Source organism: Ornithorhynchus anatinus, chromosome 11 (assembly GCF_004115215.2).
Source record: "Ornithorhynchus anatinus isolate Pmale09 chromosome 11, mOrnAna1.pri.v4, whole genome shotgun sequence".
NCBI classification, from domain to species: Eukaryota; Metazoa; Chordata; class Mammalia; order Monotremata; family Ornithorhynchidae; genus Ornithorhynchus; species Ornithorhynchus anatinus.
Genome location: NC_041738.1, coordinates 60,135,346 through 60,148,105, shown reverse-complemented (window position 1 = coordinate 60,148,105; position 12,760 = coordinate 60,135,346).

Sequence of the window (12,760 nt, the reverse complement as noted above, 5' to 3'; positions counted from 1 at the left end):
AGCGCTGGGGTAGAAACAGGGGAATCGGGTCGTCCCACGGGGGGCTCACAGTCTTCATCCCCATTTTACAGATGAGGGAACTGAGGCTCAGAGAAGTGAAGTGACTCGCCCACGGTCCCACAGCTGACGAGTGGCAGAGCCGGGATTCGACCCCATGACCTCTGACTCCAAAGCCCGTGCTCTTTTCACTGAGCCCCGCTGCTTCTCCACTGAGCCCCGCTGCTTAGAACAGTCCTTGGCCCATAGGAAGCGCTTAACAAATACCATCTTCCTCCTCCTCCTCCTCATATCGCTCTCTCCCAATGCTTGACCACAAAATTAGCGGTCAATAAATACTACTGATCGAGTGATCGACTGACTGAGTGGATGCCTGGGAGAGGAAGGGGGGGGAGAGACAGCTGTTCATTCATTCAATAGTATTTATTGAGCGCTTCCTATGTGCAGAGCACTGGACTAAGCGCTTGGAATGGACAAATCGGCAGGAATTCGAATTCCAGTCCGGCCTCTCCTAAGGACATCGCCCTGATCCTAGGCTGCCTCGATGGGACGGGCTGGTCCCCTGAGATAGGGTTTGGCCCGATAGCCACCTTGCGCTATCGAGTCCCAACATGTCGCCCGCCGGCCGGATGCCAACGAGCGGGCAGGAGACACCGAGCCCGTAGCTCCCCTCAAAAAGAAACATGAATGGCGGGAGAATTGCGACACGTTTCGGGGGGGTGGAGGGGTGGAGGAAGCGGGGAGAGGGAAGAGGGGGTTTCTGGAGGGTCAACTCCTCTGACATCTATCCCCCTCCCAGGACTGACCCCAAAGGGGAAGAGAAGAAGGTTGACGGGTTATAGGATGGATGGTGCCTCGACCCCCCCCCCCCCAGGCCTCGGTCTCTCTCGTAATAATATCGGTATTTGTTAAGCGCTCGCTATGCGCCGAGCACTGTTCTAAGCGCTCCTATTAATGATGGTATCTGTTGAGTGCTTACCACGTCCCAGGTGCCGTCCTAAGCGCCGGGGTGGATAGCAAGCAAATGGAGGCGGACGCAGTTGGGGCCCCTGCGGGGCTCGCGGTCTCAATCCTCATTTTACAGAGGAGGTCACTGAGGCCCGGGGAAGTGAGGCCGCTCGCCCGAAGTCACACAGCGGACGAGTGGCGGAGCCGGGATTAGATTCTTCTGACTCCCGGGCCCGGGCTCTATCCACTGCGCCGTGCCCTAGGTGATGGATGGAACTAATCGATCAATTCGTGGTGTATATCGAGTGCTTACTCTGTGCAAGGCACTGTACTAAGCGCTTGGGAGAGGAATAATAATAATGCTGGTATTTGTTAAGCGCTTACTAGGTGCAGAGCACTGTTCTAAGCGCTGGGGGAGACACGGGGGAATCAGGTTGTCCCACGTGGGGCTCACAATCTTAATCCCCATTTTACAGATGAGGACACTGAGGCCCAGAGAAGTTAAGTGACTTGCCCACAGTCCCACAGCTGACAAGTGGCAGAGCTGGGATTCGAACTCATGACCTCTGACTCCAAAGCCCATGCTCTTTCCACTGAGCCACGCTGCTTCTCTGTACAATACGACAGAGTTGGCAGGCGCCTTCCCTGCCCTCCACAAGCTTCCAGTCTAGAGGGGGAGACAGACGTTATTATTATTATTACGGTATATGTTAAGCACGTACTATGTGTCAGGCACTGTACTCAGCGCTGGGGTGGATCCAAACAAATCGGGTTGGACCCAGCCCCTGTCCCACGTTGGACTCACGGTCTCAATCTCCATTTTCCAGATGAGGAAACTGAGGCCCAGAGAAGTGAAGCGACTCGCCCAAGATCACACAGCAGACAAATGGCAGAGACGGGGATTAGAACCCATGACCTCCTGACTCCCAGGCCTGTGCTCTATCCACTAGGCCGTAATCGACATCAATCATTGATCATGCATCATTTAAAAAGACGAGGCGTCGAACCCGGAGGTCAGAAGCTCAGCCTGCAATCTCCTCTGTAGGAGGGTCAGTTAGCGGAAGGGTTGTCGAACCCAAGATTCCTGCCTCCCAAGCCTGCCCCACACCCCACCTCCTACCTCCTGAGCCCCTTAATAATAATGTTGGTATTTGTTAAGCGCTTACTCTGTGCAGGGCACCCTTCTAAGCGCTGGGGTAGATACAGAGCCCGGCCTTCGGAGTCAGAGGTCATGGGTTCGATCCCCGGCTCTGCCACTTGTCAGCTGTGTGACTGTGGGCAAGTCGCGTGACTTCCCTGTGCCTCAGTTCCCTCATCTGGAAAAGGGGGATTCACTGTGAGCCTCACGTGGGACAACCCGACGATCCCGTATCTCCCCCAGCGCTCAGAACAGTGCTCTGCACAGAGTGAGCGCTTAACAAATACCAACATTATTACAGGGTAATCGGGTCGTCCCGCGTGAGGCTCACGGGCTTCATCCCCATTTTACGGGTGAGGTAACCGAGGCAAGAGAAGTGAAGCGACTTGCCCACAGTCACACAGCTGACAAGTGGCAGAGGCGGGATTCGAACCCAGGATCTCTGACTCCCAAGCCCGGGTTCTTGCCACTGAGCCAGGCTGCTTCCCCGCAAGACCCTCCCGCCCACCCTCCTCAAAGGCAGGGCCTCACATCTAAGCACACACCGAGGGAGACGACATCGTCATCATCGTCGTCATAGTAGTACTCGTTAAACGCTTATTCCGTGCCGAGCACTGTCCTAAGCGCTGCGTTAGGGACAAGGTAATCAGTTTGGCCACCGTCCCTGGCCCACGTGGGGCTCACGCTCTTAATCTCCCTTTTACAGATGAGGGAACTGAGGCCCGGAGAAGTGAAGTGACTTGCCTAAGGTCACCCAGCAGGGAAGTGGCAGAGGCGGGATTAGAACCCAGGACCTTCTGACTCCCGGGCCCGGGTTCTTTCCACTGAGTTACGCCGCTTAGGCGTAGACACACACTCACACTCTCTCGCACCCACAGGTTCCGACGCCAAACATCTGGTGATGGCGATAGGAAGCCGACGGGGCTCGGGCTTGGTTCATCTGGCGGGTCCCGGGGGCCCGTGGAGGGGCGGAGCCTGGTCCTCTCTCTGGGGGCTGCACCTCGCACCCCTTCCCCTTCCCCTCCACCCTCCTTCCCCTCCTCTCCCACAGAGAAGCGGCGTGGTTGAGCGGAAAGAGCGCGGGCTTGGGAGTCGGAGGTCATGGGTTCTAATTCCGACTCCGCCACTGATCAGCCGTGTGACTCTGGGCAAGTCACTTGACTTCTCTGGGCCTCAGTGACCTCATCTAAAAATTGGGGATGGAGACTACGATCCCCACGCGGTACAACCGGACTACCTTATATCTACCGCAGTGCTTAGAACAGTGCTGGGCATATAATAATAGATAATAATAATGTTGGTATCTGTTAAGCGCTTACTCTGTGCGGAGCACTGTTCTAAGCGCTGGGGGAGATACAGGGTCATCGGGTCGTCCCACGTGAGGCTCCCAGTTAATCCCCATTCGACAGATGAGGTGACTGAGGCACAGAGAAGTCGAAGTGACTCGCCCACGGTTACAAACCTGACAAGCGGCAGAGCCGGGAGTCGAACCCGTGACCTCTGACTCCGAAGCCCGGGCTCTTGCCGCTGAGCCATGCTGCTTCTCCTATAGTAAGTGTTTAACAAATGCCATTATGATTATTATTATTATTATTATTCGCTGTGGGGAACACTACAGCCTAGTGGAAAGAGCAAAAACTTGGGAGTCAGAGGACCTGGATTTTTCATCCACTTGCCTGCTGGATGACCTTGGGCAATAATAACAATTAATAATAATAACTATCGGAACAAGCACTATTCTAAGCACTGGGGTAGGTAGAAGGTTATCAGGTTGCCCTACGTGGGGCTCACAGTCTTAATCCCCATTTTACAGTTGAGGTGACTGAGGGTACAGAGAAGTTAAATGACTTCCCCAAAGTCACACGGCCGACAGATGGAGGAGCTAGGATTAGAACCCACAACCTCTGATTCCCAAGCCCGTGCTCTTTCCACTAAGCCACGCTGCTTCCCGTAAGTCACTTCCTTCTCTGAATAGAGCCCAGACCTAGGAATTGGAAGGTCTCGGGTTCGAATCCCAGCTCTGCCACTAGGATTTGTTAAGCACTTATTATGTTCCAGGCACCGTATTAAGCACTGAGGGTAGAGACAAGCAAATCGGGTTGGACACGGTCCCTGTCCCACATGGGGCTCACAGTCTTAAAGTGTAGCGGACAGAGCACCGGCCTGGGAGTCACAAGGTCGTGGGTTCTAATCCTGACCACCCCACTTCTTTGGTGTGTGACCTTGGACAAGTCACTTCTCTGGGCCTCGGTGACCTCGTCGGTAAAATGGGGACTGAGGCTGTGAGTCCCATGTGGGACAGGGACCGTGATCAGCCCGATTTGCTTGTATCCACCCCAGTGCTTAGTAAACTACGTAGCACATAGTAAGCGCTTAGCAAACACCACAATTATTATTATTCTTATTAACCTCCACTTTATAATAATAATAATAATGTTGGTATTTGTTAAGCGCTTACTATGTGCAGAGCACCGTTCTAAGCGCTGGGGGAGACACAGGGGAATCAGGTTGTACCCTCGTGGGGCTCACGGTCTTCATCCCCACTTTACAGATGAGGTGACGGAGGCCCAGAGAAGTGAAGCGACTTGCCCACAGTCACACAGCTGACGAGTGGCAGAGCTGGGATTCGAACTCATGACCCCCGACTCCAAAGCCCGTGCTCTTTCCTCTTAGCCACGCTGCTCCTCTACAGATGCTGCAACTGAGGTCCAGAGAAGTGAAGCGACTTGCCCAAGGTCACCCAGCAGACAAGTGAGGGGCCCGGATCAGAACCTAGGTCCTTCTGACTCCCAGGCCCGGGCTCTATTGGGTTGGACACAGTCCCCGTCCTGCATGGGGGCTCCCAGTCTAAGTGGGAGGAAGAACGGGAGAACTGAGGTGCGGAGAAGTGAAGTGACTTGTCCAAGGTCACACAACAGACAGGGGGCAGAGCTGGGATTAGAACTCACGACCTCGGACCCCCAAGCCCGGGCTTCATCCACCAGACCGGGCTCCTTCTTTGCGTTAGCTGCGGGTGCTGCCAACCTGTGTGCCCGGCAACCCTCCAGCCGCCACGTCCGGTGTCCACATCCCCTGGCCTTTCTCGGACCCCTCCCGATGCCCGTCCCGCTCAGTCAGTCCGTCGATCCTATTTATTGAACACTTACGGTGTGCAGGGCACTCTACTAAGCGTGCGGCCGAGTACATCATAACAATAAATAAACATGTTCCCTGCCCACAGTGAGCTTACGGTCTAGAGGGGGAGACAGACATGAGTAGAAGTAATTTATAATATTCATTCGTTCGTATTTATTAAGCGCTTATTGTGTGCAGAGCACTGTAGTAAGCATTTGGGAAAGTACAATACAACAATCGAAGCAGCATGGCTTAGTGGAAAGAGCACGGCCTTGGGAGTCAGAGGATGTGGGTTCTAATCCCGGTTCTGTCGCTTGTCCTGCTGTGTGACCTTTGGGCAAGCCACGTAACGTCTCTGTGCCTCAGTTACCTCATCTGTAAAATGGGGACTAAGACCGTGAGCCCCATGTGGGACAACCTGATGACCCCAGTGCGTAGCACGGTGCTTGGCACGCTGTGAGTACAGCGTGGCTCAGTGGAAAGAGCACGGGCTTTGGAGTCAGAGGTCATGGGTTCAAATCCCAGCTCTGCCACTTGACAGCTGTGGGACTGTGGGTAAGTCACTTCACTTCCTCCGTGCCTCAGTGACCTCATCTGTCAAATGGGGATGAAGACTGTGAGCCCCACGTGGGACAACCTGATTCCCCTGAGTCTACCCCAGCGCTTAGAACAGGGCTCTTTTCATTCATTCAATAGTATTTATTGAGCGCTTACTATGTGCAGAGCACTGTACTAAGCGCTTGGGATGAACAAGTCGGCAACAGATAGAGACAGTCCCTGCCGTTTGACGGGCTTACAGTCTAATCGGGGGAGACGGACAGACGAGAACAATGGCACTAAACAGCGTCAAGGGGAAGAACATCTCGTAAAAACAATGGCAACTAAATAGAATCAAGGCGATGTACAATTCATTAACAAAATAAATAGGGTAACGAAAATATATACAGTCGAGCGGACGGGTACGGTGCTGTGGGGATGGGAAGGGAGAGGTGGAGGAGCAGAGGGAAAAGGGGAAAATGAGGCTTTAGCTGCGGAGAGGTAAAGGGGGGATGGCAGAGGGAGTAGAGGGGGAAGAGGAGCTCAGTCTGGGAACGCCTCTTGGAGGAGGTGAGTTTTAAGTAAGGTTTTGAAGAGGGAAAGAGAATGAGTTTGGCGGAGGTGAGGAGGGAGGGCGTTCCAGGACCGCGGGAGGACGTGACCCGGGGGTCGACGGCGGGATAGGCGAGACCGAGGGACGGCGAGGAGGTGGGCGGCAGAGGAGCGGAGCGTGCGGGGTGGGCGGTAGAAAGAGAGAAGGGAGGAGAGGTAGGAAGGGGCAAGGTGATGGAGAGCCTCGAAGCCTAGAGTGAGGAGTTTTTGTTTGGAGCGGAGGTCGATAGGCAACCACTGGAGTTGTTTAAGAAGGGGAGTGACATGCCCAGATCGTTTCTGCGGGAAGATGAGCCGGGCAGCGGAGTGAAGAATAGACCGGAGCGGGGCGAGAGAGGAGGAAGGGAGGTCAGAGAGAAGGCCGACACAGTAGTCTAGCCGGGATATAACGAGAGCCCGTAATAGTAAGGTAGCCGTTTGGGTGGAGAGGAAAGGGCGGATCTCGGCGATATCGTAGAGGTGAAACCGGCAGGTCTCGGTAACGGATAGGATGTTTGGGGTGAACGAGAGGGACGAGTCAAGGATGACACCGAGATTGCGGGCCTGCGGGACGGGAAGGATGGTCGTGCCATCCACGGTGATGGAGAAGTCTGGGAGCGGACCGGGCTTGGGAGGGAAGATGAGGAGCTCAGTCTTGCTCATGTTGAGTTTTAGGTGGCGGGCCGACATCCAGGTGGAGACGTCCCGGAGGCGGGAGGAGATGCGAGCCTGAAGGGAGGGGGAGAGGACAGGGGCGGAGATGGAGATCTGCGTGTCATCTGCGTAGAGATGGTAGTCAAAGCCGTGAGAGCGGATGAGTTCACCGAGGGAGTGAGTGTAAATGGAGAACAGAAGAGGGCCAAGAACTGACCCTTGAGGAACTCCAACAGTTAAAGGATGGGAGGGGGAGGAGGCTCCAGCGTAGGAGACCGAGAATGATCGGCCAGAGAGGTAAGAGGAGAACCGGGAGAGGACAGGGTCCGTGAAGCCAAGGTGAGATAAGGTATGGAGGAGGAGGGGATGGTCGACAGTGTCAAAGGCAGCAGAGAGGTCAAGGCTCTGCACATGGCTCAGTGGAAAGAGCACGGGCTTTGGAGTCAGGGCTCATGAGTTCGAATACCGGCTCTGCCACTTGTCGGCTGTGTGACTGTGGGCAAGTCACTTCTCTGGGCCTCAGTTCCCTCATCTGTAAAATGGGGATTAAGACTGTGAGCCCCATGTGGGACAACCTGATTCCCCTATGTCTACCCCAGCGCTTAGAACAGTGCTCGGCACATAGTAAGCGCTTAACAAATACCAACATTATTATTATTATTACATAGTAAGCGCTCAACAAATACCCACGTTATTATTAACGAATACCATCACTTCTTCTAGACTGTAAGCCCGGGATGGGCAGGGATTGTCTCTATTTCTTGCTGGATAGCACTTTCCAAGCACTTAGCAATAATAATAATGGTGGTATTTGTTCAGCGCTTACTCTGTGCAAAGCACTGTTCTAAGCACTGGGGGGATACGAGGTGATAATAATGATAATAATGTTGGTATTTGTTAAGCGCTTACTATGTGCCGAGCACTGTTCTAAGCGCTGGGGTAGACACAGGGGAATCAGGTTGTCCCACGTGGGGCTCACAGTCTTCATCCCCATTTTACAGATGAGGTAACTGAGGCACCGAGAAGTTAAGTGACTTGCCCAAAGTCACACAGCTGACGAGTGGCCGAGCCGGGATTTGAACCCATGAACTCTGACTCCAAAGCCCGTGCTCTTTCCACTGAGCCACGCTGCTTCTCTGATCAGGTGGTCCCACGTGGGGCTCACAGTTTTAATCCCCATTTTCCAGATGAGGTAACCGAGGCACAGAGAAGTGAAGTGACTTGCCCAAAGTCACACAGCGGGCAAGCGGCGGGGCCGGGATTCGAACCCATGACCTCTGACTCCCAAGCTCGGGCTCTTTCCACCGAGCCACGCTGTGTCTGGATGAACACAAATATAAAGAGCCATCACCCACATACAAAGATAAACCCACAGAGAGACACACACCTGGACAGATCCACTCCGTCACACCCGGACTAAACACCCAGACTCAGTCAATCGTACTTATTGAGCGCTTACGGCGTGCAGCCTCTCCGGGTCGCCCCCGGAGAGTTCCCAGGCCTCTACCGGTCACGACTCCGGGAGGGAGAGTCAAGCAGAGGTGTATCGATTCCGTTCCTAGTCTGGGCAGCGGCCAGCGAGCGGAAGGCCAACCGCTACAAGTCAAAACTCCCCCGGGCGACCCGGGGAGAGAGTCCGAGGGCAGAGACCCGTTTACCGCGTGGAAGGAGGCGATGGAACGCCACTTGGGGATTTTTATCAAGAAAACTCTACGGATCCGCTTCCGGGACGACGGCAGTGAGGCCCGGATTCGAACCCGTGACCTCTGACTCCCAAGCCCGGGCTCTTTCCACTGAGCCACGCTGCTTCTCTCTGTACGAGTGGGTGTCAGTGGGTGTCTAGTGGTTTTCACGTGTGTATCGGGGAGGGGGGGGTGTCTCTAGGTTTATACCTGTGTGTTTCTTGGGTAGATGCTTCTGTGAGTACGTTTGCCTGGGAGTACATGTGTGTACATGTGAGTACATGTGTGTGCGTTTGGGTGGGAATCTCTAGGTGTACATACGTGGGTGTCTGAGAAGCAGCATGGCCTCATGGGAAGAGCACGGGCCTGGGAGTCAGAGTTCACGGGTTCTAATCCTGACACCGCCACTCGTCTGCTGCGCGACCTTGAGCAAGTCACTTCGCTTCTCTGGGCCTCAGTTCCCTCATCTGGAAAATGGGGATTAAGACTGAAAGCCCCATGTGGGACAGGGACTGTGTCCAGCCTGATCTGTTTGTATCCAACCCAGCGCTTAGTACAGTGCTTGGCACAGAGTAAGAGTTTAATGAATACCATAATTATTATTATTATTATCTGGGAGTGCATTTCTGGGCGTGAATATGAGTGTGTATCTGGGGGTGTATCTCTAGATGTGTAGATATGTGCACAAGGGTAGGTGCCTCTGTGTGCTAGCGTGTGTCTCTGGTTGTGTATATTTGTGTAAGTGTGCCTCTGGGTGTACCTGTGCATCTCTGGAGGTGCATCTGGGTATATAATAATAATTTGTGTCATTTGTTAAACACTTACCCTGTGTCAAGCATGGCGTAGTGGATAGAGCGCAGACCTGGCAATCAGAAGGTGGTGGGTTCTAGTCCCAGCTCTGCCCCTTATCTGCCGTGTGACCTTGAGCCGGTCACTTCACTTCTCTGGGCCTCCGTGACCTCATCTGTGAAAGGGAGATTGAGGCTGTGAGCCCCATGTGGGACAGGGACTGGGTCCAATCTTATCATTTTGTAACGACCCCAGGGCTTAGTACAGTGCCTGGCACAGAGTAAGAGCTTAACGAATAACTTTAAAAAGAAAGAGTAGGGTCTGTGCTCTCCTCCGCCCCACGTCCCCTCCTCTTCCTGCATTTTATCTCCCTCTCCCTGTCTCTGTGTCTCTTCATCTCTCTCCCTCTACCATCTCCGCCCGTGTCTCTCTGTCTCTCCCTGTTACCGTCTGCATCTCTGTCTCCCTCTCTGCTCTCTCTCCTTGTCTCTGTATGCATCTCTCTGGCTGTCTCTGCCTCTGCGTCTCTCTTCTGTCTCCCCTCGTCTCTGCCTGCATCTCTCTATCTCTCTGGCTCTCCCTGTTTCTGCCTCCATCTCTCTGCTCCCTGTCTCTCCTTGTCTCTGCCTGCATCTCTCTATCTCTCTGGCTCTCCCTGCCTCTGACTGAATCTCTCTCCTCTCTGTCTTCTGCCGTTTTATTGCCGTTGCTCTTGTCTGTCCGTCTCCCCCGATTAAACCGTGCGCCCGTCAGAGGGCAGGGACCGACTCTATCCGTTACCGATGGGTCCATTCCAGGCGCTTAGTCCAGTGCTCTGCCCATAGTAAGCGCTCAATAAATACTATTGAATGACTGAATGAAGTTTCTGTCTGCCTTTCTCTGTCTCTCTCTGTTTCTGTCTGCATCTCTCTGAATCCCCGTCTCTGGCTTTCCCGCTCTCTCTCTGCAACTCTCAGTCTCGCCCCTTTTTAAAGGAATCCGTTAAGGGCTTACGACGTGTCGGGCGCTGTACTAAGCACTGGCGTAACAACAAGCTAATCAGGCTGGACACAATCCCTGTTTCACATGGGGCTCCCGCTTAATTCCCATTTTACAGATGAGGTAACTGAGGCACAGAGAAGTGAAGTGGCTTGCCCAAGGTCACATGGCAGACAGGTGGCATCTCTCTGTCTCTGTCTCTTGCTCCGCTCTGTCTCTGTATCTGTCTCTCTGGTTTTCCCTGTTTCTGTCTGCGTCTCTCTGTCTCTCTGGCTCTCCCTGTTTGTGTTTGTATCTCTGTCTGTGTTTCTGTCTCTCTGCCTCCGTTTCTGTCCGCGTCTCTCCATTTCTCCTTCTTTCTGGCTGCATCTCTTTGTCTCTCCCTGCCTCTCCTTGCCTCTCTCTGTCTCCCCCTCCCTCCGTCTGGGCCTCTGGGTCCTCGCGTCCCTGGGGGCAGCCGCGAAGGAGAGCGGGACCAACTGGAAGAAAGGGAGAGAACAGGATGCGCTGCCTGGAGGAAGAGGGCAGGCACAGCTGCCGAACCCCTGCATGCAGCAGAAGCAGCAGCACGGAGTAGCGGATGGCGTACGGAGTCAGAAGGTCATGGGTTCTAATTCCGGCTCTGCCACTTGTCCGCCGGGTGACCTTGGGCGCATCACTTCGCCTCTCCGTGCCTCAGTTCCCTCCTCCGGAAATGGGGATTGAGATTGTGAGCCCCACGTGGGACGGGGACTGTGTCCGACCCGATCTGCTCGTATCCGCCCCGGCGCTTGGTACGGGGTCTGGCACATAGTAAGAGCTCAATAAATACCACTATTTATTACTCTTCTCACTATTATTACGCCAGCCAAGAAAGAGGGGTGAAGCCAGGCTGGAGGAGGGTGTCTGTGTGTGTGTGTTTGCGGGAGGGGGAGTGTGTGAACCCCATCCTTGGCAAGAGCTGGGAGGACCAGACGGCCCAGCCCCCGGATCCCGGCCCAGCCCGGCTCCCGGCCCCCGGGGTCCTGAGGTGACGGGGGAAGACTGCACAGTGGATGCCTGTCAGCAGACATTGGTGGCATTGTCAGGCGGGCCACAGTCGGTGCAACTGTTGTTGTTGTGTGTTGTTGTTTCGGGTTGACTGAGCGCCAACTTCGCCCTAAGCCCCCTGAGGCCAAGAGGGAGGAACAGAGACAGAAAGACAGAGAGACACACAGGCAGAGAGAGAGAGAGAAACATAGGGAGAGAGAGAGAGACAAAGTGAGACTGAGGCAGAGACAGAGATAGAGGCCCAGAGGGAGACAGAGATGGAGAGATACAGAGAGGAAACAGAGACGCAGAGATGGAGAAGAACAGACACAGAAGGAGACACAGGGAGACAGACAAAGGGGGTAACAGAGAGAAAGACACGGGAGACAGATGCAGGCACAGAGGGAGGCAGAGCAGAAAGAGAGATCCAGAGAGACAGGGACGCCGAGAGGCGGAGACAGAGTGAGCGTTGAGCTCTGGGGTTCTGGAGACCCTGGTTGGGAGTGAGACGCTGAGGCCCACGGACTCCCGCGTTGGAGGAATAGGGGTTCAGGAGGCAGGGATATGCATGGCGAGGAAGTAATAATAGTAATAATAATGATTACGGCATTTACTAAGTGCTTACTCTGCGTCAGGCCCCGTTCTGAGTGCTGGGTTACGAGCAAATCGGGTTGGACACAGCCTCTGTCCCACATGGGGCTCATGGTCTTAATCCCCATTTTACAGATGAAGTTACTGAGGCCCAAAGAGTGAAGTGACCTGTCCAAGGTCACCCAGCAGACAAGTAGCGGAGCCGGGATTAGAACCCAGGTCCTTCTGACTCCCAGGCCCAGGTTCTTATCCGCTAGGCCACGCTGCTCCTCCGGGACAGGGTGAGGGAAGAGTTGGGCCAGGGAGACTGAGGCAGGGCAGGGGACAGCGGGGCAGGAAGCCACAGCGCTGTGGGTTCGCCGGGGAGACCGAGAGGGCAGGGTCCCCCCCGGCCTGGCGGGGCGGCCCGGGGGTCGGATGCCACCGGGCGGACACATTTCCACAGGGGCAGAAATCTGAAAGCAAATCCCCGTGCGGTCTGCCGGCTGTGCCAGCTGTGCCCGCAGAGCGGGCGGAGAGGCCCGGCCGGGCGATGCCAGCTCCCGGCTCCCGAGCGGCCGTGGGCGGGGACCATCCCCTCCAGATGTGTCTGCCCGATAACCTCGCGGGTCACACCCCGGCCAGCAGGGTGGCGGGGTGGGGGCGGGGGGGCCCGGGGCCGTGGGCCGGGCAGATTAGGGGGTGGGGGTGACTCAGTGGTTTGCGAGCTGGCCCGGGCCGGGCGCCGTCACAG